General features: G+C 50.0%; 1 long non-coding RNA gene and 1 pseudogene across 1 annotated transcript; both read left to right on the top strand.

Annotated features, from left to right (window-relative positions):
* Positions 1-1,124: 1,124 nt before the first annotated feature.
* Positions 1,125-3,593, top strand: LOC109251808 (uncharacterized). Its single transcript, XR_002073713.2, has 2 exons — positions 1,125-1,417; positions 3,379-3,593. It is a non-coding gene; the product is annotated as an uncharacterized LOC109251808 (long non-coding RNA).
* A 3,326-nt stretch (positions 3,594-6,919) lies between these two features.
* LOC109251795 (40S ribosomal protein S25-like) lies at positions 6,920-22,751 on the top strand (annotated as a pseudogene).
* Positions 22,752-22,980: the final 229 nt, after the last annotated feature.

Raw genomic sequence — 22,980 nt, 5'->3', positions numbered from 1 at the left:
CACAAAGGTGAGTGAAAACAGTCACTAGCCCTGCGGGCTCGGAGCTCACAGTCTAGAATGAGAGACCATACGCAGAACCACCTGACTAAATATAAACTGTGACATATCAGGTGCTCAGGGGAGGTTCACGGGGCTATGGAGGCCCACACTGGGGGTTGACCCGGTCAGGGAAGACCACCTTGAGGAGGTGGTGATTGAGTGGAAAGCCACAGGATGAGTGGGTGTTACTTGAAGAGGCAAAGGAAGTACATTCCATGCAGAGAGAACAGCATGTGCAAAGTCCTGGAGTTGGCAGGACTAAGAGATGATTACTGTGGCTGGATCACAGAGAAGTATGTGGTGGGATGCAGCTAGAGAAGCAGGGATGGGTGTAGGGCTCCAAAGCTCCAAAGCTCAGGGCTCCCAACCTGCCCGTGTGTCCATCCATTCATCTGTCTGTGTATTCCCTCATCCTACCCAGCCACCTACCCAATTTGTTCATCACCTGCTCACTCATTGTTTACTGAATAAGGGAACATTTTTTGTGCCAGGACCTGAGGGGAATATGGACAGGCAGAGCTCTCAAGGAGCTCCCAGACCAGGGAGGGGAGATAGAGTCTCAACTCACTGTCCTGCGGCATGTTTATCTCTATAAGGTGCTTAATCAGGATAATAAAGGCCCTAGAGGCTGTCTCCCATGGTTCAAGCCTCCTAAGGCAAGGCAACATCATCTCCTCCATGGGGATCTTGCAGCCACATGGCTTCTCCTGACATCTAATCTCATTCCTTTCTGCTACAAAAGTAGCCCACTTCTTACCACCCCAAGGTAGGGAGTATTTCTGATGTTTGTTTTCATTGACTCTTCTTTTGGGTCTCAGAGGCCTCTTAGGCTCAGGAGAACACAGAGAAATGTGGTCAGGTCTCCCCCAGATATCAGAATCTACCTCCAGACACTTCTTTTTCTGGGCATGAAAATAGGACAGAAACCCCAAATGTCCCTCAATTCTAGCTGTGCATTTCTACCCTCCACTCCTCCTTGAACTACTTGTCCTCTGCTTGTGACATCACAATGGTCTCTATGGCAACTGACTGTGAGGTCACCAATCCTTAAAGCAACAGAATCTGTGGGGCCAGACAATGGCCTGGAGGAGAGAGGGTGAATACAAAATGGGGGTCCAAGAGGGAACCCATCTCCTACTGGGCAAGGGTCACCCAAGACCTATGGGAGGGAGGAGGATTCCTCTTTGAGCCCCTTTGCAGAGAGGGGTAAAAACAGTTTCTTGGTCTTGTCCCTACACGGACACTGAGCCCCTCCAAAATTGCCCATGAAGGGAGAACTTCATATAGTCTGACTCAGACGGGCTACGGAGATTGATGGGGTTGCTGAAGAGCATCTTGGGATCACTGACTTGGCTCTGTGGACCGCTGGGAAGTGCAGGTAGGAGAGGTTCTGGTCTCAGCCCCACTGGTTCGGAGGGTCTGACCAACACCTGGCATGTGTTTGAGCCTTGGCTTCCCCATCAGGGAAGGAGTGGAGGTACTAAGGAGCCTTGTTTCTTGACTTATAGGATAAGCAACAGATTGGCTTAATGCTATTGGGCCTGTCTTCCGTGAGCGAGTGGGGGGATGTTGCTGTGAGTGGGGAAGGGTGGAGGTAGGCGCATGCGGGTGTTTTGGGGTAAGCTGGGATGGCTGCTGGTTACTCTGAAGCCATGTTAGTGGTCCGCAAGAGCAAGACCCACTGGAAAGGGAGACACTGCTCATCAGGAGGCTGAGGGGTGTAAATGCTCAGGCTTGGAAGTCAGGTCCGTGTTCAAAGTGATCCCAGACTTACGCTTGTCTTGGGCAAATTTCTGAGCCTCTCTGGGCCTCCGCTTCCTTATTTACTAAAGGAAAACCATGCCACTTGCCTTTCGGAAAATTATTCCGTAAGATATCCTGTAGGAAGCCTTGGCATAGAGCAGGCACTCAATAAATGGTTGTTTTATTCATTTTTCTATCCCTTTAGCCTAGGGTTTTTGCACATTATATGTGCTTCGTTAATGCTTGTGACTGTAAGCACAGAGTGAAGAGTAGAGGACAGTGCTTAGAGCGGGGGAAGTCAGTGGGCCTGGGTTCAAATCTTAGTCCTTACAGCCTGGCACATGTTAAGTGTGCAGTGGATGGTGGCAACGGGGCTCAGTCTTGAGTGGGGCTGTTTCTGCACCTGCCACACAGCTTCTGTCCACTGTCAGCTTTAAGGAAGTGAGAGTTAATCCGTGGCGTGTCCAGAACTGGAGAGTGGGTGAGCCTTAAGACAGGGGCATAAGGATGGCAGTCTCCCCGGGAGAGGTCACCGCTGTCTGGATTCCTTCAATATGAATACTCAGCTCATGCCAGCCATAGGCGCTGGGGCCCCAGCTGGACTGGTGGTCTTTGAAGTCAGGGCCAGGCAGAGTCTCACTCATCTGTGAAGCCCAGGCCAAGGCTTGGCACATGGCAGAGGTCCTGGTAGCAGCAGTTAAGGTCAATGGAGTTAGGTGATGTCTTAATAACCACATACTGGCTAACATGTTCTACGTACTCCCCACGCCAGGCTCTGTGCTAAGCTCTTTGCATGTTGTTGAGCCCCACAGCAACCTATGAGATAGGCGTTATTATCCATATTTGTTTAAAACGAGGAAAGAGGGGTGCTTGGGTGGCTCTGTCGGTTAAGCGTCCGATTCTTGGTTTTGGCCCAGGTCATGATCTCACAGTGCGTGAGTTCGAGCCCCGCATCAAGCTCTGTGCTGACGGCATGGAGCCTGCTTGGGATTCTCTCTCTCCCTTTCTCTCTGCCCCTCCCATCCCCCTCAAAACTAAATACACATGAAAAAAAATGAGGAGAGACAGAGAGGCTAAGTAACACAGCCCAAGCCCACACAGCTAGTAAGCAATGATGGGACTGGGATTTGAACTCAGGCTACCTGACTCTTAACTGCCATGGTAACCCAAGCCTCATGGGTCCTGTCCATCCATTTTGCCACATCTGCCACCACGAATTTCCTCCCCCACTGTCTTCTCCCAGCTGAGCCTCGATCCAGTGCAGCCCAAAGAATGCAAATTCTCCCCCCACCAGCCTCAGCCACCTGCCTCCCCCTCTACTGAAATAAAGCTGTGGCTGCCACGGCCGCCGCCATAGCCGAAGCCACCACCGGATCCCTTGCTTATTTCAAGTCCTCCTAAAGCTTGTTGAGTTCTTAACTTATTAAAGATAAGCACATGGAAATAGGGAGCAAATCTCTTTATTTATGACATAATCTCCAGCCCAGAAAAGCGGCAGGAACAGTGTTGCCTATATTAGGGAACCAATAGGAAAAAAAATCAATTAGATCCGCCAGAGCGCTTCGCTATTAACTTTCTTCTGATGTTTCTCTTAAGGCTGGCCATGGGGGTCCCTGCCAGCCGCAAGCTGGAGGAGAGAGGAGAGCTTTGCAGGAACAGAGGAAGGGATGTCTCCGGGAAGACAGCAGACCGGGCTCCCAGACGGGCCTGGAAGTCTCTCCATCCTGGGTCTCCTTCACTGCTCTCCAAACCTCCGCCAGGAAGTCCTTATGTTGATTAAACCCCCATGCTCCTTGCTGCATGTCAGCTAATGGCAGCTTGTTATTCTTTGCTTCGTGCAGACCTGAACCCCAAGTCTGATCACATTTCCTCTAGATCCTTAGAGTGGAGGATCCTCTTGTTTCTGGAAGAATGCTTTTTTGGAGGGGCTCTCGTTGACTGATCTTTAACAGAGTTGTCTTCTGCTGGGTAACACTGCTTGGGACCTGCCGCCACCCCCACGAGGTCTTCATGTTCATCCACCTGCCTCCGGGAGCAACTTCTAAGCTGTCTCCGAGACACAGGGCTCTCCCTTGTTCCTGAGAGCCTATAGCAAGGGGGACGTCCTGATTCCCATAGTAACCCAGGTTTCGTCTCCTTAAAGGCAGGGGATAATGGCTTGTGCACTAGTTTTTCCTCAAGGCCAAGCAGGTAGCAGGCGCTCAATAAATATTCATTGAATCAATAATTATGATAATAGCAACTCCATCGATTGAATGCTTACTCCGTGCCCAGGCTGAGCAAGGCAGGTGGTTTTTTTTTTAACCTAAAGTAGGACCTTTCTGCTTCTCCCTGAACCAGAAGAGGCTTCCGGTGTTTTGTTTTGTCTTATTTTTTCAGCCAGAGGCAGAGGGAACAGAAGCTCTGAGAAGCAAATATTATAATCCCCATTTTATGGAGGAAACAGACGCAGAAAGAAACAACTTGTCCTGGCTCATAAGTGAACGATAGGCTCTCTCCATCCACGTTTAGCCATTGGGAAGTCCTTCTTGACTTGTTTCAAGTCTTGTTTCAGTAACCCCAGTTCCTTCTCGGTCCCATGGAAGCAGAGAACGGCCCCACCTCCCATGCGGATTTGCCTCAGTTTAGGACTGTCCACTAGCTCTTTGCATGGAGGAATGAATATTAAACACCAAACCTCACAGAGGCCAGCCCTGCGGGGCAGGCAATGAACCAACCCTCCTCATGCCTGTTCATTATTATAATTAATATTGAGCCGCGCTTGGTGGTGACCTCGCCCTCACCAGGTATTTGGGCTATTTTAGAAGCTTATTCAGATCAATGACAGACAGCTCCAAATAGATAAACTCACTGCCATCCAGACGAATCAATTGTAACACTGCCGTCACAACAAGCCCAAGAAATCAATCTGATTTCAGGCGACATGGTAACTCAGCACTGGGCAAGCTGGTTTTAATTTCCGCGTGGCTGAGACCCAGCTTCCTCTGCGCACTGGAACACCCCACCCTCCCAGCTGGTGTTCCAGGTACACAGGTGCCCGGGCTGGCCCTCAGAGGACCCAGGCCAGGGAGGCAGTCACAGGGAGGACAGGACGCTTAGGAGGCCGTGTGACCTTGAGGAAGGCTCTTGAACCCCCAGACCCAAGAGGAGCTGACTCAGACCCGCTGCTGGGATCCTTGTTTTGCTGGCTTCAGCTCCGATTTTTCCGCTGCCCTCTGCAAAAACCAAGCCTGGAGGCCTTTCTGGGCTGCCTCCCAAATCGGAGAGCTGTAGCGGTGGTCTGCCTACCTCAGGCAGCAGGACAACGGCCCTTCTTGATCCTGGAGATGGAATCTGTTCTAGCAGCGCAGCAAAAAAGCTCCCCAGAACAGATACAGCCATTTACCGGGTGCTCACTTTATGTCCAGGCACTATGCCAAGTATTTTACACGACATCTTAACTCTCCCAACAGCCCCAAGAGATGGGGAGCCATTCTCCACGTTTTGTAGAAGAGGAAACCAAAGCTCAGAGAGTTAAGCAACTTGTCCAGAGTCACACAGCTTATAAGTGATGGAGTCTGGATTTGAACCCAGATCTGTTAGACTCCCTTCCTCACGCCTTAGCCACCAACACGGTCTTAAAGCTGATGCCAGAGATGCCCAAGGGAGACTGTCTCAGGAATTCTCACAATCAGCAACCGTTCCCTGAACTTCCACCCCGATGTTCTAGGTCCCTGAGTTGAGGCTGCTGAAGAGACGGGAGGGTCAGGAGGCCAAGCTGGCCACCTTCCCACACCACACCTCTCCCCTTCCCTCCCTCAGTCCTGTTAATGTATCTAGGTGGTGAGGAGCTGGGCCCGGGACGGGCAGCAGTGTGTTCTAAATGGCCGAGGTCAGGGCTTTCCAAATATATTTTAGCTAAGAACCTCTCTAGTGGGGAGACACCTTACGAGGAAGGCGAGGATACCAGCAGATGAAAATGGAGCTGGTCAGACGGAGAAGGGGGCCTGGGAGCTCTCCGTTTCCGTCCTTCTCCCACCCCCAGCCCCACAGCAGCAGCCCTTTCCCCCCGCCCCGCCCCAGGTGGTTCCATCAAGCCCTGGGCCTGGCTCCCTGCGCATCAGGTTCAGCACCTTCTGTCCTCCCTGAGGGGGGCAGGGACGGCTGGATTCTGCAGCCTAGCAATAGAGGGTGACACACAACACCACACAGCTAGCAAGTGACAAAAGCAGACTCAAATCCAGGCCTATGTGGCTGCAGAGGGCGGTGATCGCCTGCCGTCTCTCTTTGCCAGACAGCGGCTGCCCCCCTGTCACCCCCTGTCCCCTGTCCTGCATAAAACCATCAGCCCTTCCACCCGCCAAATACAGAACCTGGAAAGGCACTCAAACTGTAGCAGGAGAGAAGGGGATTAGACACTGGCAAGGACTTCCTGACTCATTAGCTTGGGTTAGCAGTGCCCCCTCTCCGGAGGGGCTTCAGGCAGGGTCTCAGTTCAGCCGTCCCCCTGTGGCTCCCACTTCCTGAAAGCTACTGAGAGACAAGATGACCTCTGCTGTGTGTGGCTTTGTCTTTTTTTTTTTTTTTTTGCACAGCTAATAGCTGCACATGGTTCAGAAAATAAGGGGACAGAAGCCTAGTCAGTGAAAAGCCTCTCCCCAACCCGCTCCCCCCCAGTCTCCCAGTTGCCCTCCCCGGAGGCAAGCACACATTATGTGTTTCCTGTCTAGACATATACAAGCAAATAGGGACCCATATTCTCTTTCTTTAGTCCTATTTTTAATACACAAGATGTAGCACACTCTGCTCACTGTTTTGTGCCTTGCTTTTGTCACCTGACAATATATCTTGGAGATTACTCCGAATCAGTACATAAAGAGCTGCCTTACTCTTAGGTGTCTTTTTACGGTCACGGGCTTCTGGGGAGCTCAGAAGTAATCACATCTGGTTTGATTAGCTTCACATTTCCATTTACGACATCCCCGCCCAGAGAGGGCAGGGAAGCTCTCCAAGGTCACGCAGCAAGGACTGGGGCCGCACGCCGGCCGGCTTCTCTCCCTCCCCTGTCCCCGGCTCCTGCCCCCAGCCACCTCGAGGCTGAGCGCGGCCCAGGGGCCCAGGCGAGGGAAGGCGAGGGAGCCGGGCGGCTCTAATTGAAATGCTGGCCGCGCGGCGCGGGCTCGTTCGCAACAGGCACCTGGCGGTGCGCGGCGCGGAGCGGCCGGGCCCGGGGCGCGGGGTGCGGAGAGGACGGGCGGCGGCGCGGCGCCACGTGGGGGCGGGCGGGGCCGCCGATTCCCCGGGAAACCCGCGCCGCGTGCTTCCCGGTAATGAGCTCCCGGGGCGGAGGTGAGCTTCCCCCGCTGCTCACACGGCAGCCGCGTGGCACCAAAGGAAACGGGTACTTTTTTTCCCTCCGTGCCTGACAGCTCATTAGAAGAATTAATTTACTCCGGCGTTTGCAGTTTAAAGGACATTATTTACTGGTTAATTGTTGTTATTACAAAATGTTAAATATCATTATTTATTTCCCAGGCCCTGACAGCTTCTCTGACAGGAATTTATTAGGTGAGACGGTATCACCGGTGGGCCCCGCCCGTGAGGGGCAAGGTGAGGTGGCAGGTTCGCATCCCCCCCCGCTCTTTACCCCCCCAGCCCGCCGCAGGGCCTAGGTCTGCGCCCAGAAGAGGCGCTTTGAAGGTCAGGAAGTGAGGGGCTGACTCTGGCCCACCCCAGGACAGGTGGCCCTTGGCTCCTCCTCCCCCATCTCTGCCCGCTGTGGTGGCGGTGGGGCACTGGGGGGGGGGGGCAGTTGGTGGCCGACAGGGGACACATTTGCATAAGGTAGCAATTTGGGGGTCAGGATGGCAGTTGCCAGAGGCCTGGTGGCCAGAATGAGGCCTGGACTTTGGGTCTTGCCCTTCAAGGTTACTCCAGAAACACAAGTATTCAGGCCACTTTCTTGAAATGCAGAGAATTTAAGAGCTGGAAGTTGGAAAGGAGGTGAGGGCATTTGGATCCCATACTGGTGGCCTCCAGGCTGCAAATAGGGTCTATGGATTTGTGGTTGACCTGTTCAGGAGACTTCATATAAAAATCTTGATTTCTGGGGGCTCCTGGGTGGCTCAGTCGGTTGGGCGTCTGACTTCGGCTCAGGTCACCATCTCACGGTTCCTGGGTTCCATCCCTGGGTTCCAGCCCTGGGTTCCTGTCCTGTGCTGACAGCTCAGGGCCTGGAGCCTGCTTCGGATTCTGTGTCTCCCTCTCTCTCTGCTCCTCCCCTGCTCACACTCTGTCTCTCTCTCAAAAATAAATAAAGATGAGAAAAATTAAAAAAAAAAACCACCTTGATTTCTGGCTGTCTTGAAAAATAAAATCTCGCCACACTTGACCCACAGCCTTGTATCAATTGACAATGACCAGCTGGTAAGGGACATGCCTGCTACCCAGCTACGGTCTTTTCCACTCTTTGATTCCCTCTCGACGGGTATGTGAGTTTCCCACTCCTGATCTGATCTAGTGATCATGTATAGATGAAGGAGCTGAGTCCAGGGCGGTTAAGGCTCTGATGGCCAGGACCACAGCCCAGCCCACTCTTCACCACACCATGTACCCCCCACATCTCTCTGCTCCTGCCTCCTCTGGGTCAGGTTTGGAGTGAGTTTGGGCAGGGAGCTCTGGTCTTGGGGCAGCCTCGGTGCCAGGAGTGAGAGACAGCCTGGTGAGCCTTTGCAAGGATCATGGGTCCAAAAATTGCATCTACTTGTTTATTCAGGAAGTAGTTTCTGAGGACCTACTATGTGACATATGGAAATGACTTGGATACAAATCTTGCCCTCAAGGAATTCGGTCTGGTGAGATGGTGTGCGAAACAGGCACCCGATTACAGTACTGGGAGATGTATGTATGGGAGAAGCATAGGGCAGCTCAGAGGAAGAAGGGGGACCAGTAGGTCTGGAGGGGATCCGGGGAGGAGGCTTTCCAGGGGAGGGAATTAATACCCCATGGAGCATGTTCTAGGCTGGGCGGGCTGCCTGTGTCCTCATACACAGATACTCATCATCTCCTGTACCTCTCATAACATGGTCAATTAAAAATGTCTGTCATCCGTTGATAAATAGTGGTTATGCCAGGCCTCAGAGAGCCCCCATCCTGCCATCTACATCCTCCTGCCCTGTGGCTGTCTGGAAGCTGCTCCAGCTTGGGGGACCCAGTCACTTGCCTACAGTCTATCAACCATCACCCACGTCCCATTGCCAGTCTCTGGGGCAAGGCTGATTACCCTCCTTTTATAAATTAGGAGCCTGAGGCAGGAGATAGGAGACAGGAGCTGGGGGCAGATGGAGCTGATGGGCCCAGGGAAGGAGGGAGAGGGGACTCTTGTCTGAGACCCAACATCCAGCCCTGGCAAATATGGATCTTTCGGGCTGACTTCAAACAATGGCCCGTTAGGTCTTCAGCCCCCTCTTTTCCTGCCCAGGAACCTGATGGCAGCGGGTAGCCTCAAGAAAAATTTGGAGAACTAAAGGGAGATGAAAAATACTTTGAAAAAGTATGAGAACGGGCTCAACCGAGCCATTACTGTTGCTATGCTGTAAATTATTACAAAGTTATTTCTGGCTGGCAGCCTGGTTTATTTTAGACCCTACCTCATTTCTTCCAGGTTATAGGCCCTAATTCCTTGCCTGGTGAGACAGAAAGAGACTAGCACCTATTGGAGTGAAACCTGAGCAGATTCAGAAGCTATAACGACAGCTTGAAGGATTTTACAGATTCCCAGAATATCAGGGCATGCTGCCCTTTAGAGGTCTTCTCCACCAGCCCCCTCATTTTATTTTATTGCCATATTAAATTTTTAAAAATTTTATTCACTTTTTGAACGGGTAATCCGTGCCCAAGGTGCAAAATTCAAAAGATGTAAAAGAGTGCCTGATGAATAGTCTCTCTCACTCCTCAGAGGCGGCCAATGTTTTCAATTCCTTGTGTTTTACTATATATATATTTTTTGAGCAGATTTTTTGAGGGGGAACAGAGGGAGAGAGAGAATCCCAAGCAGGCTCTATGCTGTCAGCACAGAGCCTGGCATGAGGCTCAATCTCACAACTGTGAGATCATGACCTGAGCCGAAATCAGGAGTCAGACACACAACCAACTGAGCTGCCCAGGCTCCCCTTACTGCATTTTAAAATAGCATTGTTTTGGGGCACCTGGGTGGCTCAGGAGGTTAAGCGGCCGACTTTGGCTCAGGTCATGATCTCGCGGTCCGTGAGTTCGAGCCCCGCGTTGGGCTCTGTGCTGACAGCTCAGAGCCTGAAGCCTGTTTCGGATTCTGTGTCTCCCTCTCTCTGACCCTCCCCCATTCATGCTCTGTCTCTCTCTGTCTCAAAAATAAATAAACGTTAAAATAGCACTGTTTCTTTTCGGTTCATGTAGAAAATACCCTAGCTCCTGCAGAAGGAAGTAAAAATCACATAGAGTCCCACTGTTTCGGGTTGAATACTGTTGACATTTTGATGTATAATCAGCAAGACTTTTCTCTTTGCATACACACATCTCTAGTTACAAATTTGCATAACCTGAGTTATTTATTTGTTTACATTAAATACAATTCTTCAAAATAACAGCCTGAGAGGGAGGATACATGCTAAACTGCTAATAATGAGTACTTTGAGGAGAGGAATGGGATTGGGTTAGGATTCGGTGGGGGGCGGGTGCTCTACCTCTATTATCTGAAAATTTTTTTGGAATGAAAATGTATTTGTATATGACTCCGCCCACCCCATATTGCAGAATCTGATTTTCAATGACTGCATCAGAAGGCTACTATGTGACCAATCCTTTATGACTGTGGTTTTAGGATGGGTTTGCCATTATCAACAAAGCTGGGATGGACATTTTTGTAGTTTTTTTTATTTTTATTTAAAAAAAAATTTTTAACGTGTATTTTTGAGGGACAGAGATGAGCACGAGCAGGGGAGGGGCAGAGAGAGAGGGAGACACAGAATCCAAAGCAGGTTCCAGGCTCTGAGCCGGCAGCATAGAGGTCAGCACAGGGCTCGAACCCACGAACTGTGAGATGGTGACTTGAGCCGAAGTCGGACGCTTAACCAACTGAGCCACACAGGTGCCCCATTTTTATACAGTTTTACACACTTGTCCAGTGTTTCCTTGGAGCAGTGTCTTTTTTTTTTTAAATTTTTTAAAATATTTATTTTTGAGAGAGAGAGAGAGACAGAGAGTGAGTGGGGAAGGAGCAGAGAGAGAGGGAGACACAGAATCCAAAGCAGGGTCCAGGCTCTGAGCTGTCAGCACAGAGCCCTACGCGGGGCTCGAACTCACAAACTGTGAGATCATGACCTGAGCTGAAGTCGGACGCTTAACCCACTGAGCCACCCAGGCGCCCCATCTTTTTTTTTTTTTTTTTTAACTTTTTTTATAAGCTTTTTTTCAATGTTTATTTTTGAGAGAGAGAGAGAGAGAGAGAGCACAAGTGGGGTAGGGGCAGAGAGAGAGGGAGACACAGAATCTGAAGCAGGATCCAGGCTCTGAGCTGTCAGCATGGAGCCCAGTGCGGGGCTGGAACAGTGAGAACATGACCTGAGGCTTAACTGACTGACCACACAGGTGCCCCTCCTTGGAGCATTTTCTTACATTTTTTTTTTTTAACGTTTATTTATTTTTGAGACAGAGAGAGACAGAGCATGAACGGGGGAGGGTCAGAGAGAGGGGGACACAGAATCTGAAACAGGCTCCAGGCTCCGAGCTGTCAGCACAGAGCCCGACGCGGGGCTCGAACCCACGGACCGCGAGATCATGACCTGAGCCGAAGTCGGCCGCTTAACCGACTGAGCCACCCAGGCGCCCCTCCTTGGAGCATTTTCTAAGAGATGGAATTGCTGGGTCAAAGAGAATGTACACTCTAAGGCTTTTTGACACATCATGTCAAAATCCCTTCCTTCTGGATTGTTCTAACATCCCATTCCACCAGCAGTGCCCACTCTCTATCCCCACTTCCCACTGATATGCTCAGCACAGCACAAATGAAAGGCTTGTGAGATAGTGGGGCAAGATCATGGGATGCCGGGGTGGTTTCTTCTCTGGGTGAGGCTTAGGAAGGGGCAGTGTGTGATTTGCGAAGCTTGCCCTGGTGCCTCAGAACCGTGGGAGGTGGGCAGGAGCCCGCAGGGGACCTCAGTGGCCAAAGGGGAAAGGAGGAGGGGCAAGGAAAGAAGGTAGAACCCTCAGGGGCGTCCACCTGTCCAAATCACAAGCCTAAGAGATGTGTCTGAATCCAGATCCTTCCTCCAGGCATCCAACTATAGGGGGAGTGCAGTGTGTCTTAGAGCTCATGGCATGGCTGCGATGCCTTCTCTTAGAGCTCTTCCAGCCCATGACAGTTACATCCCTCAAGTTCAAGTGGCACATGGAGGACCTTCCAGGGTCACACATCTCCAGCTCCTGCCTCTGAGTGTCACAGTCACTCTTTGATTCCACGTGTTTGCTGTGCCCAATTCTGTGGGTCTTACCTGCAGATTTTGTATCCTTAGACTCTGGTCAAGTTGACCCATACCATTCGGAAAGCTTCAAGAAGAACAAGAAGGACTGGAGACCCACTGACTGATTTAATGCTGAAAAGATGGCATTCTGAAGGTGCCCCCTCCTCTCTGGAGCCCAGCATCTCCCCAGTGGCCGAGGTTTCCTCTTGATGGGGCGACAAGAGAAAGCCCAAGACTGCATCTCATTGGTGAGATGAATAATACATTTGAAGCAACTCACAAACTGTGTTTGATCCGCCTAAAGCTTCAACGGTTAACGTATTTCTCTTTATCCCCAGCAAGGGAGGGCTGGGAACTGTCAACATTTTTCTTTCTGCCTAATTTGTGCCTTCTCCATCAAGAGAAAAGCAGGGGCCAGGGGAGGGAAGGAGGCAGGGAAGGAGGGCGACACATTCCCTGAACAATTCACTGAGTCACAGTACTGGGGGGTGCTCCCGAGGCCTGGGAACCCCTGGGATCAGCGGATCAGAGCAGGGGAGGGAGGCTCTGGGGTGAGGGGCTGTGCTGTGGGTGCTAAAGCTCTTTGAGGCCTGTCTGCAAGACTGTGTGCCCCTAAGAAGTTGATCCGGGGGAGGACCCATCTCCAGCGTTTCCCCCTCCAGTGGGAGACCAGAGAGGGAAAGCTGAGGCTTGCCAGCTGCCAAGCACTGGGTAGTAGGGAGTAACGACATTAAGCACTGACACTGACTGAGCTCAGAGGCCAGGCACTGTGTCCATGTGTAACTGACATGCTTTCAGTTTTCTTCACGTTGCTCTGAGGGGTGACCTTAAGTTCTAAGGACCTCATCCAAGGTCCCACTGCTAGTCCGTTTGGGACTGTCTGGCTCAAAAGTTCACGTTCTCAACCAGTGCTGTTCTCCCTCTTGCATAGTGTCCGATACTTTGCCAAACTTGTCTCCTGTTCTGGAGGGGAAGTGGAAAGAAGTGGTTAACCTCGAACCATGCCTCAGTTTCCCCATGTATAAAATGGAGATGTTAACAATAGTACCAACTTCACAGGACTGTGATGAGGAGCATAGGAAACGCCATGTGCATTTGCTTTTATTCCCAGCTTATTTCACTCCACAGTCAAGTTGCAATCCGCCCCCCCTCCCTCTGCCCCTCCGCTGACCTTGAGCCAATTCCATCCTCCCTCTTGGGACTGCCTATCACTACTCTGTCCCGCCGGCTTGGGGCCCCACTGCCAGACTCCCCACACCCCCTTCTGAGAGGTCCTCTCCTTCCCAGGACTTGCGACTTGCCTTGCCGATTTTCACGGCTCTCTTTTCTGCAGTGGCCGCTGGAGGAAACGCCCATCCCCTAGGTAGCCGACAGCACACTTTTGCTGGAGGCAGAGCACAGAGAGAGAAGTCTTCCCTGGGAGGAAGCAGAGCACATCGTCCCCACTGGGGAAGGAACAAGGGATGGAAGAGCGAGAGAGATTTTCCTAATAACTGACAATGTGTCTCCACCCTGAGCCATTCATTCCTGTACTTTCTCAGGCTCCTCCTCCCCCTGGGGAAGCTATTCATCGTGTCCACTCTCCAGCCCTCCAACTGCAGAGTGGACTGGGATTTCTGCAGAGGAGCAAAGAAACACAGGAGAATTCCCGAGTGTGGGACAGGGGTAAGGAGTCGGCCAAAGCAAGGACCAGAGCCCGATTTTGGAGAGGACCTCCTCAAAGCCTGGATGTGTGAGAGGGGGTGTCCTGGGGAAGTGAGACCTCTCCCCACAGGGCAAGGCAGGCCCAGTGGTCCCTAGCAGCCTGGCCGTTGCGCCTGCCCCGTGCCCCAGAGCCCTTCTGTTCAGGCCTGGCATCCCACGGTGGTGGCATTCTGCTCAGCGGCTCGGAGCACAGACGGGAAGGCGGGCATTGCAGAGAATCGATTTGCGGGAGCAGCGGGGGCTTTCTCTTCCTCCTTACTTCTCTGCTCTTTGATCTCCTGTCCTTCCTCCGCAGTCCCGTTTTTCTCCTCCTTCTTCCCTTGATCTCTCCCTCTTTCTCTCCCTTCAGCCGAATCACAGCAGCTCCCAGAAGGGGGGTGGGGAGCTGCAGTCCTTTGTCCTCTCGCTCCTTCTGACTCGCTGCCCAAGGTGCCAGCCTCCTGCCCAAGTCCTGAGAGGTGAAAGGAAACCCACGCACATGCACATGCACGCGCACCCACAAAGCAAAAGCTGAAGCAGACGGGGAGCAACCACAGAAGAATGGGAGACGCGAAGAGAGAAAGACAGGGACAAGATTCGGGGCGTCGGAAAGCCAGTGAGAGAGATGGGGAGAGTCAGAGACGACGAAAAAAGAGAATTCAGCAAATTAAAATTTTTACAACCATCCGGCAAGTCTGCAAAAATGATCTTCCCTGCGGTCTTTCATTTATCTCATTATCTGACTCCTAATGTGCTTTTTCCCCCCTTTCTTTTCTCGCCACACTTGGTGCAAAATCTTATTAGCTTTTTTTTTTTTTTTTTCTGGCAGGGGCTTCATATAGTCTTTTTCATTACATTTCCTAATAAAAGCAATCACTAGGAAGGCATGGCTGGGGGATTAAAAAGCCACCTCAGCAGCCGCCTGGCCAGCAGAACCATGACTTGTTTGTGCTGCCAGGGGATCCGGCCAGGCCCTGTGGGCTGGGTCAGGGAGACCCAGGTTGTGCTGTGGAACATTCCAGGGCTGGGAGAATGGTTCTGCCCCGGGGCAGGTTCACATCTGTATAGGAGGTGTGAGGACAGAAGCCCCGGAGGAAGTGTGGTTCGAGGAAGTGTGGTTCCTCCCTGGAACCGTTTCACAGCAGGAGTGACAGCTACCTGCCAGACCCCCAGTGCTGTTTTGATCCAGAGAAAAGAATATTTTGGGCCTTTCTCTCTGGTCGTTGGCCCAGCACATTCTTTTGAATAGCATCAGTGATGGCAAATCCTCACCTTTTGAGACTAGATTTGATTTTGTTATCCATGCTTTTTTTTTTTTGGTGGTAAAATTCACATAACCTAAAATTTACCATTTTAACCATTTTTAAAAAACTTATTTATTTTGGGGCGCCTGGGTGGCTCCGTCGGTTAAGCATCTGACTTTGGCTCAGGTCATGATCTCACGGTTTGTGAGTTCGAGCCCCGCGTCGGGCTCTGTGCTGACAGCGGGGAGCCTGGAGCCTGCTTCCGATTCTGTGTCTGCCTCTCTCTCTGCCCCGCCCCTGTTCGCGCTCTGTCTCTCAATAATAAATAAACATTAAAAAATTTTTAAAAAACTTCTTTATTTGAGAGAGAGAGAGCACAAGCAGGGGAAGAACAGAGAGAGAGGGAGAGAGTGAGAATCCCAAGCAGGCTCCGCACTGTCAGTGCACAGCCCGGTGTGGGGCTCAAACCCACGAACTGTGAGATCATGATCCGAGCTAAAATCTAGAGTCAGATGCTTAACCGACCGAGCCACCCAGGTGCCCCCCATTTTAACCACTTTTTAAGGGTACAGTTCAGTGGCGTTAAGCGTGTTCACATTGGTGTGTAACCATCAGAACTGGCCGTCTCCACAACTTTTTCATTTCCAAACTGAAATTCTGTACCCATTAAGCACTGATTCCCACTCTCCGTTCTCTTAGCCCCTGGCAACTGTCAACCTATTTTCTGTCTCTATGAACTTGACTACTCTAGGTACCTTGTATAAGTGGAATCATATAGTATTTATCCTTTTTGTGACTGGCGCTTTTTTTAAGTGTATTTTTAAAAATGTTTATTTGTTTTTGAGAGACAGAGCACAAGCAGAGGAGGGGCAGAGAGAGAGGGAGACACAGAATCTGAAGCAGGCTCCAGGCTCCGAGCTGTCAGCGCAGAACCCGACGTGGGGCTCGAACCCACGAGCTGTGAGATCATGACCTGAGCTGAAGTTTGATGCTCAATCGACTGAGCCACCCAGGCGCCCCTAAGTGTATTTATTTTGAGAGCGACAGAGAGAGTGTGCAGGGTAGGAGCAGAGGGAGAGGGGACAGAGGATCCAAACTGGGCTCCACACTGACAGCAGAGAGCCTGATGTGGGGCTCAAACTCCTGAGCTTCGAGATCATGACCTGAGCCAAAATTGGATGCTCAACCAACCGAGCCACTCAGGCGCCCCGAGCGACTGGCTTATTTCACTCAGCACAATGTTTTCGAGGTTCACCCGTGTTATAGCATGTGTCAGAATTTCCTTCTTTTTTAAGGCTGAATGATATTCCATTGTATAAATATATCCCATTTTGTTTACGTCACGCTTTTTAAAACACAGAAACATTTCTATCCGTATAAGGAAACTGAAAAGAAACAAAACCCCACCCAGATACCCATCACATTAATGTCACTATTCTCCCTCTTGTGTGTTTCTCTCTTATGCTAACAGTTATATCTCCACCCCCTCAGTGAATTGTCGTGTCCTCCAAGGGCGGGTTCACACCGCTCTGAGCTAGCAGCATGATGGAGGATATAGTGCTTGGAAGGAGCCAAACGTTACCAGGAAACAGGTGTGATAAACACGTTAAGGCAGAGGAAGGAATCTCTATCAAGCAATATGACATTTTATTGCCTGGGTTATAAACTGGCCATGAAGTATTTATCAAATTGCCCTCCAGGATGATTTACACCACATAGCGAGTGTCAGTGGGTTAACTACAAGACCTCTCAAGTGGGTGACTTTGAAGAGAACGATAGTCATTTGGGAAGATTTGACTTAGTATGTGTTAACATGAAGATACAAAACAATCTGATTAAAAGTGACTTTTAAAGGTCTTGCTGCTTTGGGGATCACTGAGGCCATCCCTTGGTTAACTGCTGAGTCCCTTAGGTGCTCTGCCAGGACTGGTGGAATTGGTCCCGACCAGCATTTCTCAGAGACCAGAAAGCATCACGGATTTAGGAGACCTGCAAGAGAAGGCGTTATTGCAAAAGCATGCACACCAGTATCTACAGAACCACAGCCCGCTCCCAGCAGGGATGCTTCAATCTCAGCCCCTGGTTCGGTTAATAACAACAAAGCCTTGGATCTCTGTGGTCCTTTGGGAATCTCGTACCTTTTATTTTGTTCCCACTCTCTTCCAGGACTCTTTTGCTCTCAGTCTCTGCCACTCTCTGTCCCTGGCCCAGACCCTAGAAGGTAGTAAATTCTGCTCAGGGAAGAGTGGAAACCCAGAGGTTACAAAGACCACCTTTCTTCCATCTTGTGTCAGAGCCCCTGAAACAAACTACGATTTCACTAGTTTTCCTCTCTCTACATGAGCAGAAAGTATTTATTTTCCATGTGGCCTTAAAAACTGGATCTTTTCCTTATTCTCTCTCTCTCCCTTCCTCATACACACACGCACACACACACGTGCACACACCCTCTCTGTTCCGCTAATATCAGCCTTTTCTAGATCACTTCCCTTTCTCTTCCTGAGAAGCTGCCCCCTCCCTTCCATCAATGCTCCAGGGGGCTTTTATTTTTCTTTTATTCTCAGCTCTCTATCAATCAAGGGGAGGGGGGAACACTTTATCTGAACCCTTAGTGAGCAACAGCAGCAACCAGCAGCTGCCAGGGCAGTGGGAACTTCATTTCCGGCGCTGACGTTTATAAATGTGGCACAGAATACCAGTAGGGACTGAAATAAATCAAACAGCTTCTCCAGAGGTCCCTGGGGGCCGCTTTAGAATTTCTTCCCATTGGGGGTCATGTTCCTTCTCTTTCTTTGCAGGGGAGGGGTAGGGAATGCTGTGATTTGCAACATGGAATGAGCCACCTCCTTGCCCTTCTTCAGAGAAGCACTGAGCCCAGGACGCAGGATGCTCTGGAATGAGAGCATTGGACGTGTCTCTGGATGGGGAGAGAGGCTTGGGGCCTGAAGTCCTGGGTGGGGGTTGGGATGCTGCCTCTGTCACTTACTAGCTACCAGTTTCCTTGTCTGCAAAATGGGGGTAAAAATGCCTTCCCTGCCTACCTCGCGGGGCTGTTGTGAAGGTTGAATATCTATAAAGTGGGCGCCATGAAACTTTTGATAAGCTTATGCAATGTGGCAAGGGGTTATTATTGAGGGGCAATGACAAGGACCAGGGTTGTCCAGGAAGCCTTTTGGATGGGTTCCAGGCAGACCTTCCCCAGCCCATTCCACAAACCTTGGCTTTTTCCTTTCGTTCCGGAATTCTGGGCAAGGAGCTCTGATAGTCTGTTCCAAACACAGCTGGACTCCTCCCAAAATGTTTTCTAAGCCTTCTTTCTTCTGCTCCTCTAAGCACTAAGAAAATAAAGGTGGACAAGTATGAGAGCGGTAGAGAGAGAGAGGGAGAAAGGCAGAGAGAGGGAGAGAGGGGTGGGGGTTGGAGAGACACGGAGAGAGGGAGAGAGAGACAGAGAGAGGGCTGCCAAGGACGAGGCAGGAAGAAGGAACAGTTGGCTGATGCCAAGCTACTGTGAGCTCGGCATGGATCCTTCCAAAGTTCTGTATGAGAACCCTGCTCAGAGATGGGACCCAGCGTGGGCTCTACAATCTCACCCCTTTTATGCTCCCTAAATTCCAGATGCTGCCTACCACCTTTCACCTGTTCCCTGGCCTTTCTGCGGATTTTGATCCTACCCCAGCCAAACGCTGATTGCGGTTGGGAGCTTCGATGCAAGCAGGATGCTGACAATGCCCTGAGCCCCCTCAGGACAGCAATTACCTGTACAGCATTTTCTTCTAAGCCTTTTTCTGTAACAAGATTCCACCCAGCTTCACTCCCCAGAGGCAACTTGTGTTGCCAGTTTCTCGCTGTACTTAGAGAGAGAAACTGATTTTCTTTAAATATTTGTTCAACATTTGATTTAAAGAGGTTAGGTACTACAAAGAAGAAGGATGAACAGAGGACCACGTTTCTCTATTGTTCTGAGCAATGCAGCCCTGATAGGCAATTGCATGCTTCATTCTTTAAAACAAAAGCTTGTTCGTAAGCAGGACCCACTTTCAGCTGAAGGCCTTCAACTTTGGAGGTCATAGCCTACACCTGTATCTTATGAAGATATTCCTCCTTTCAAACAAGTATGGGGATTCCCTTGAAGCCACCTGGGCCCCAAAATTCTATCTTATTCCGATTCATGATGATGCTTTAGGGTCACATGTATACCAGCCCTTCAGCCAAAGTCTGCCTGGTTCACCCCTAAATCTGGTTCTCTGGTAGCTGTTATGAAATTCTCACTCTTGCTGCCCTCTGGGGGAGGTAGTCACTCTTTGTATTCGAGGAGGAGGGAACAGGGGAGTGTAAATGGAGGAGGTACTGGAGAGCCGATATATGTTGGGTACCAGTAATCTGATTGCAACTGAGGTTGGAAACCTGGTAATGTGAGGCTGAATTATTTGGACCGACTATCCCAGTGAAACCAACTAAAAGGGCTAGATATCAAAAATATCTTAAAAGCTCCAATGGGTTGATAAAATACCAAGGAATTAAGAGGCCAACATGGAAGAGAAAACCAAAGCACTTTCCCCTGAAAGAGCATCTGTCAATCCTAGTAAATCTGAACTTTCATTTTGATCACCTGGGAGAGTGAGTGGGTTAGAAACCCATGCTCAGTGTCTCCACGTGGTGGGGAATCTCGTAGAACATCTTCCCCTTAATCCACTGAGACCCCAAAGGACTCCTGCATGATCCAGAGGACCTCAGACCAGGGACTCCATTTAGATAGCTTGGGACTGGTGGTGCCCCTTGTATCTGATGGAAGTAAGCACAATCTTCTCCAGAGGAAAGCCCCTTTGTATTCTGAGTATTCCTATCTATTTGGAAGAACATGTAATAAATTAATGTGTAATAAGCAATAATTTGTTCAAATGCAGTTACCAGAACATGGTTAAAGATAGACAAGCTTAGAAGAAAATAAGGTTTCATGTTTCTCGTAGAGACAAGAGATAAATGAAAAATACCTGAGAAGACTTCACACGTTAGACCGATCAGACATGGACTATAGAACAACCATGCTTATTGTGGTCAGAGAAATAAAGGACAAGCTTGAAAATATTTACATGGAATAAAAAATTACACAAGGGAACAAAATAGACTTTAAAAAACCCAAATATGAATTCTAAGCGAAAATTTAAAAAAATAGTAACTGCAATTAAAATCCAACTCATTAATTTAAAAGCGGCCACGATGCAGTAGAACAGAGAATTAGCAAAGTAGAGGATAATAGTGAGGAGTTACCCAGCATGCAGTGTGGAGAGACAAAAAGGGGAGTGGGATGGAGAAGACAGTAGATACAGTGGCCAGAGGCCTAGTATATGTTTAATTAGCATCCCAGAAGAACAGAAAAGAACAAATAGGGGAGAGGCAAATATTTGAGAAGAGATAATGGCTGAGTGCTTTCCAGAACTGATGGAAGCCACTTGTCCACAGATTCAAGAGGCCAGTGAATCTCAAGCATGAATCTCCTGTCTAAATCAGCAGCCATAGAAGAGAGGAGGGAGGTATACAGCTCTGTGATGTCTTTCCGGCCCCAGTGGGCTTACACGTTCCATAAAATACTCGATTAGGAAAAAGAGGACTAAGGCTCCCACTAGGAAGCAGAGCTTTGTGGCTTTGGTGCCTGAGATTCCCTGCTCCCTTAGGCTCCCCTCCCCCTTCTACTGCCTCGAGGCCTCTCCCCCAGCCAGGTCCTGGCAGCCTACTATTTCTCTGCAAAGGCCCTCCCTCATACCCCTCTGTCTTGATTTCACGGACAGGAAGGAGGCCCAAGGCAGAAACAGAAAAAAAGAGTAGAATAAGAACCTGAGAGAAAAGCCGAGTAAGGGAGATGAGGCTTACAGACATTAAGACTCAGGATTTGGGCCAGACTGGCTTTGGAGGCCAGCCTGGAGGCAACTAGCGGGAGATGGGGAGTGAAGATGTTATAGGAGTTGCTATCTAGAATTTCCCTCCCCTTCCCTTTCCTCCTTTCCCTCAGGCTTCCCTCTGATTCTCTGCCTCCATTGACCTTACGTTTGGCAGTATAGTGTTGGGGGGACCCGAGCGCCACATTCCCTAATGCACAGCAACATCAGGCTGCCCAGGTAGGAGAGGGAAAGACCATAGCTCCTTGAAAACGGGGGAATATTAGAGCACTGAATCCCTGGAGCTGGTCTTCCTGCGTGCTAGTGAATTTGGGTTGCTATTTGTCACGTTAAACAGCCCAATCCATGTGAAGGCCACCTGACTCTTCCTGCCCCCATTTCTCACTGCAAATTCCAATCCCAGGGTGTCCCGAGAGCCAGGCTATGAAGCATGGCAAAGCCATGGAAGAGTCCCTCCAGGAAAGGGAGGAGAGGCTCCTGACAGATGTCTCACATGTTGTTTCCATCCTAAACACACCCTCACCGCCAAGGGGCAGAACGGGGACGCCAATTCTCAGCACTCTTTGATTTGCTATTTTCCCCTAACGTCTACTAAGTTTTAGTGGGACCTCTCCAAAAGCACAGTGGTGGACATACACCCACGCAGATATGCGCAGGTATCAAGATGCCTCCTTAAGGAACACCTCAGTATGTCTCAGAGCACCAGCGTCAGATGGGTGTGCAGATGTGCACACATATTTGTGTATAGCTGGGATAGCAAGACTTTGAAACAAGATTGAGAAGATTCCAGTATTTGGGGCGCCTGGGTGGCTCAGTTGGTTAAGCGTCCCACTCTTCATCTCGGCTCAGGTCAGGATCTCACAGTTTGTGAGTCTGAGCCCCACATCGGGCTCTGCACTGAGGGTGCAGAGCTTGCTTGGGATTGCCTCACTCCTTCCCTGTCTCTCTGCCCCTCCTCAGCTCTCTCTCTCTCAAAATAAATAAAATTAAAAAAAAAAAAAAAAAAGAGAGAAGATCCCAGGATTTGCTTTTTGTCTGACATCTTAGCGAGGCTGCAGGGGTGACGGTACTCTCTAAGCTTCTCAGTGCTGCCCAAGGACGACAAGAAAAAGATGCTGGAAAGTTGTCCAAAAAAGACAAAGACCCAGTGAGCGAATCTGGGGGCAAGGCCAGAAAGGAGAAGTGGTCCAAAGGCATAGTTCAGGACAAGCTCAATAACCTGATCTCATTTGACAAATGACATATACAAACTCTAAGGAAGTTCCCACCTATAAGCTTGTAGCTCCAGCTGTTGTCTCTGAGAGACTGAAGACTCAGGGGGGCGGGGGTGCTGGTCCCTGGCCAGGGTTGCCCTTCAGGAGCTCCTTGGTAAAGGACTCATTTTTTTATTAATGTTTATTTTTGAGAGAGAGAGTGCGCATGTATGTGCAAGAGTGGGGTGGGGGGCAGAGAGAGAGGGAGACAGAGGATCTGAAGCAGGCTCTGAGCTGTCAGCACAGAGCCCAACGCGGGGCTCGAGTTCACGAGCCATAAGATCATGACCTGAGCCGAAGTGATGCTTAACCGACTGAGCCACCCAGGTGTCCCTGGTTTCAAAGCCCAGAGCTCAAGTCATTTACACCAGAAACAGCAAGGGTGGAGATGTGCCAGCTGCTGGTGAAGATTCATGAACAGATCCTGCCAACTGTCCACTTTGGAAAATAAAACTTTATTAAGTAAAAGAAAAAAGAAGATTCCAGTGTTCATCTTCAGAGAAGTTTTCCCTTAGGACAATGACAATGCTTCTTTCCCCTCATTAAAAAAAAAAAAAATTTTTTTTAACATTTATTTATTTTTGAGACAGAGACAGAGCATGAACAGGGGAGGGGCAGAGAGAGAGGGAGACACAGAATCTGAAAC

This window comes from Panthera pardus, unplaced genomic scaffold, assembly GCF_024362965.1.
Source record: "Panthera pardus isolate Hobbes unplaced genomic scaffold, ASM2436296v1 HiC_scaffold_3, whole genome shotgun sequence".
In the NCBI taxonomy this organism is placed as follows: Eukaryota; Metazoa; Chordata; class Mammalia; order Carnivora; family Felidae; genus Panthera; species Panthera pardus.
The sequence above is the reverse complement of the archived record's forward strand: the minus strand, read 5'-3'. Positions and strand labels throughout refer to the sequence as shown.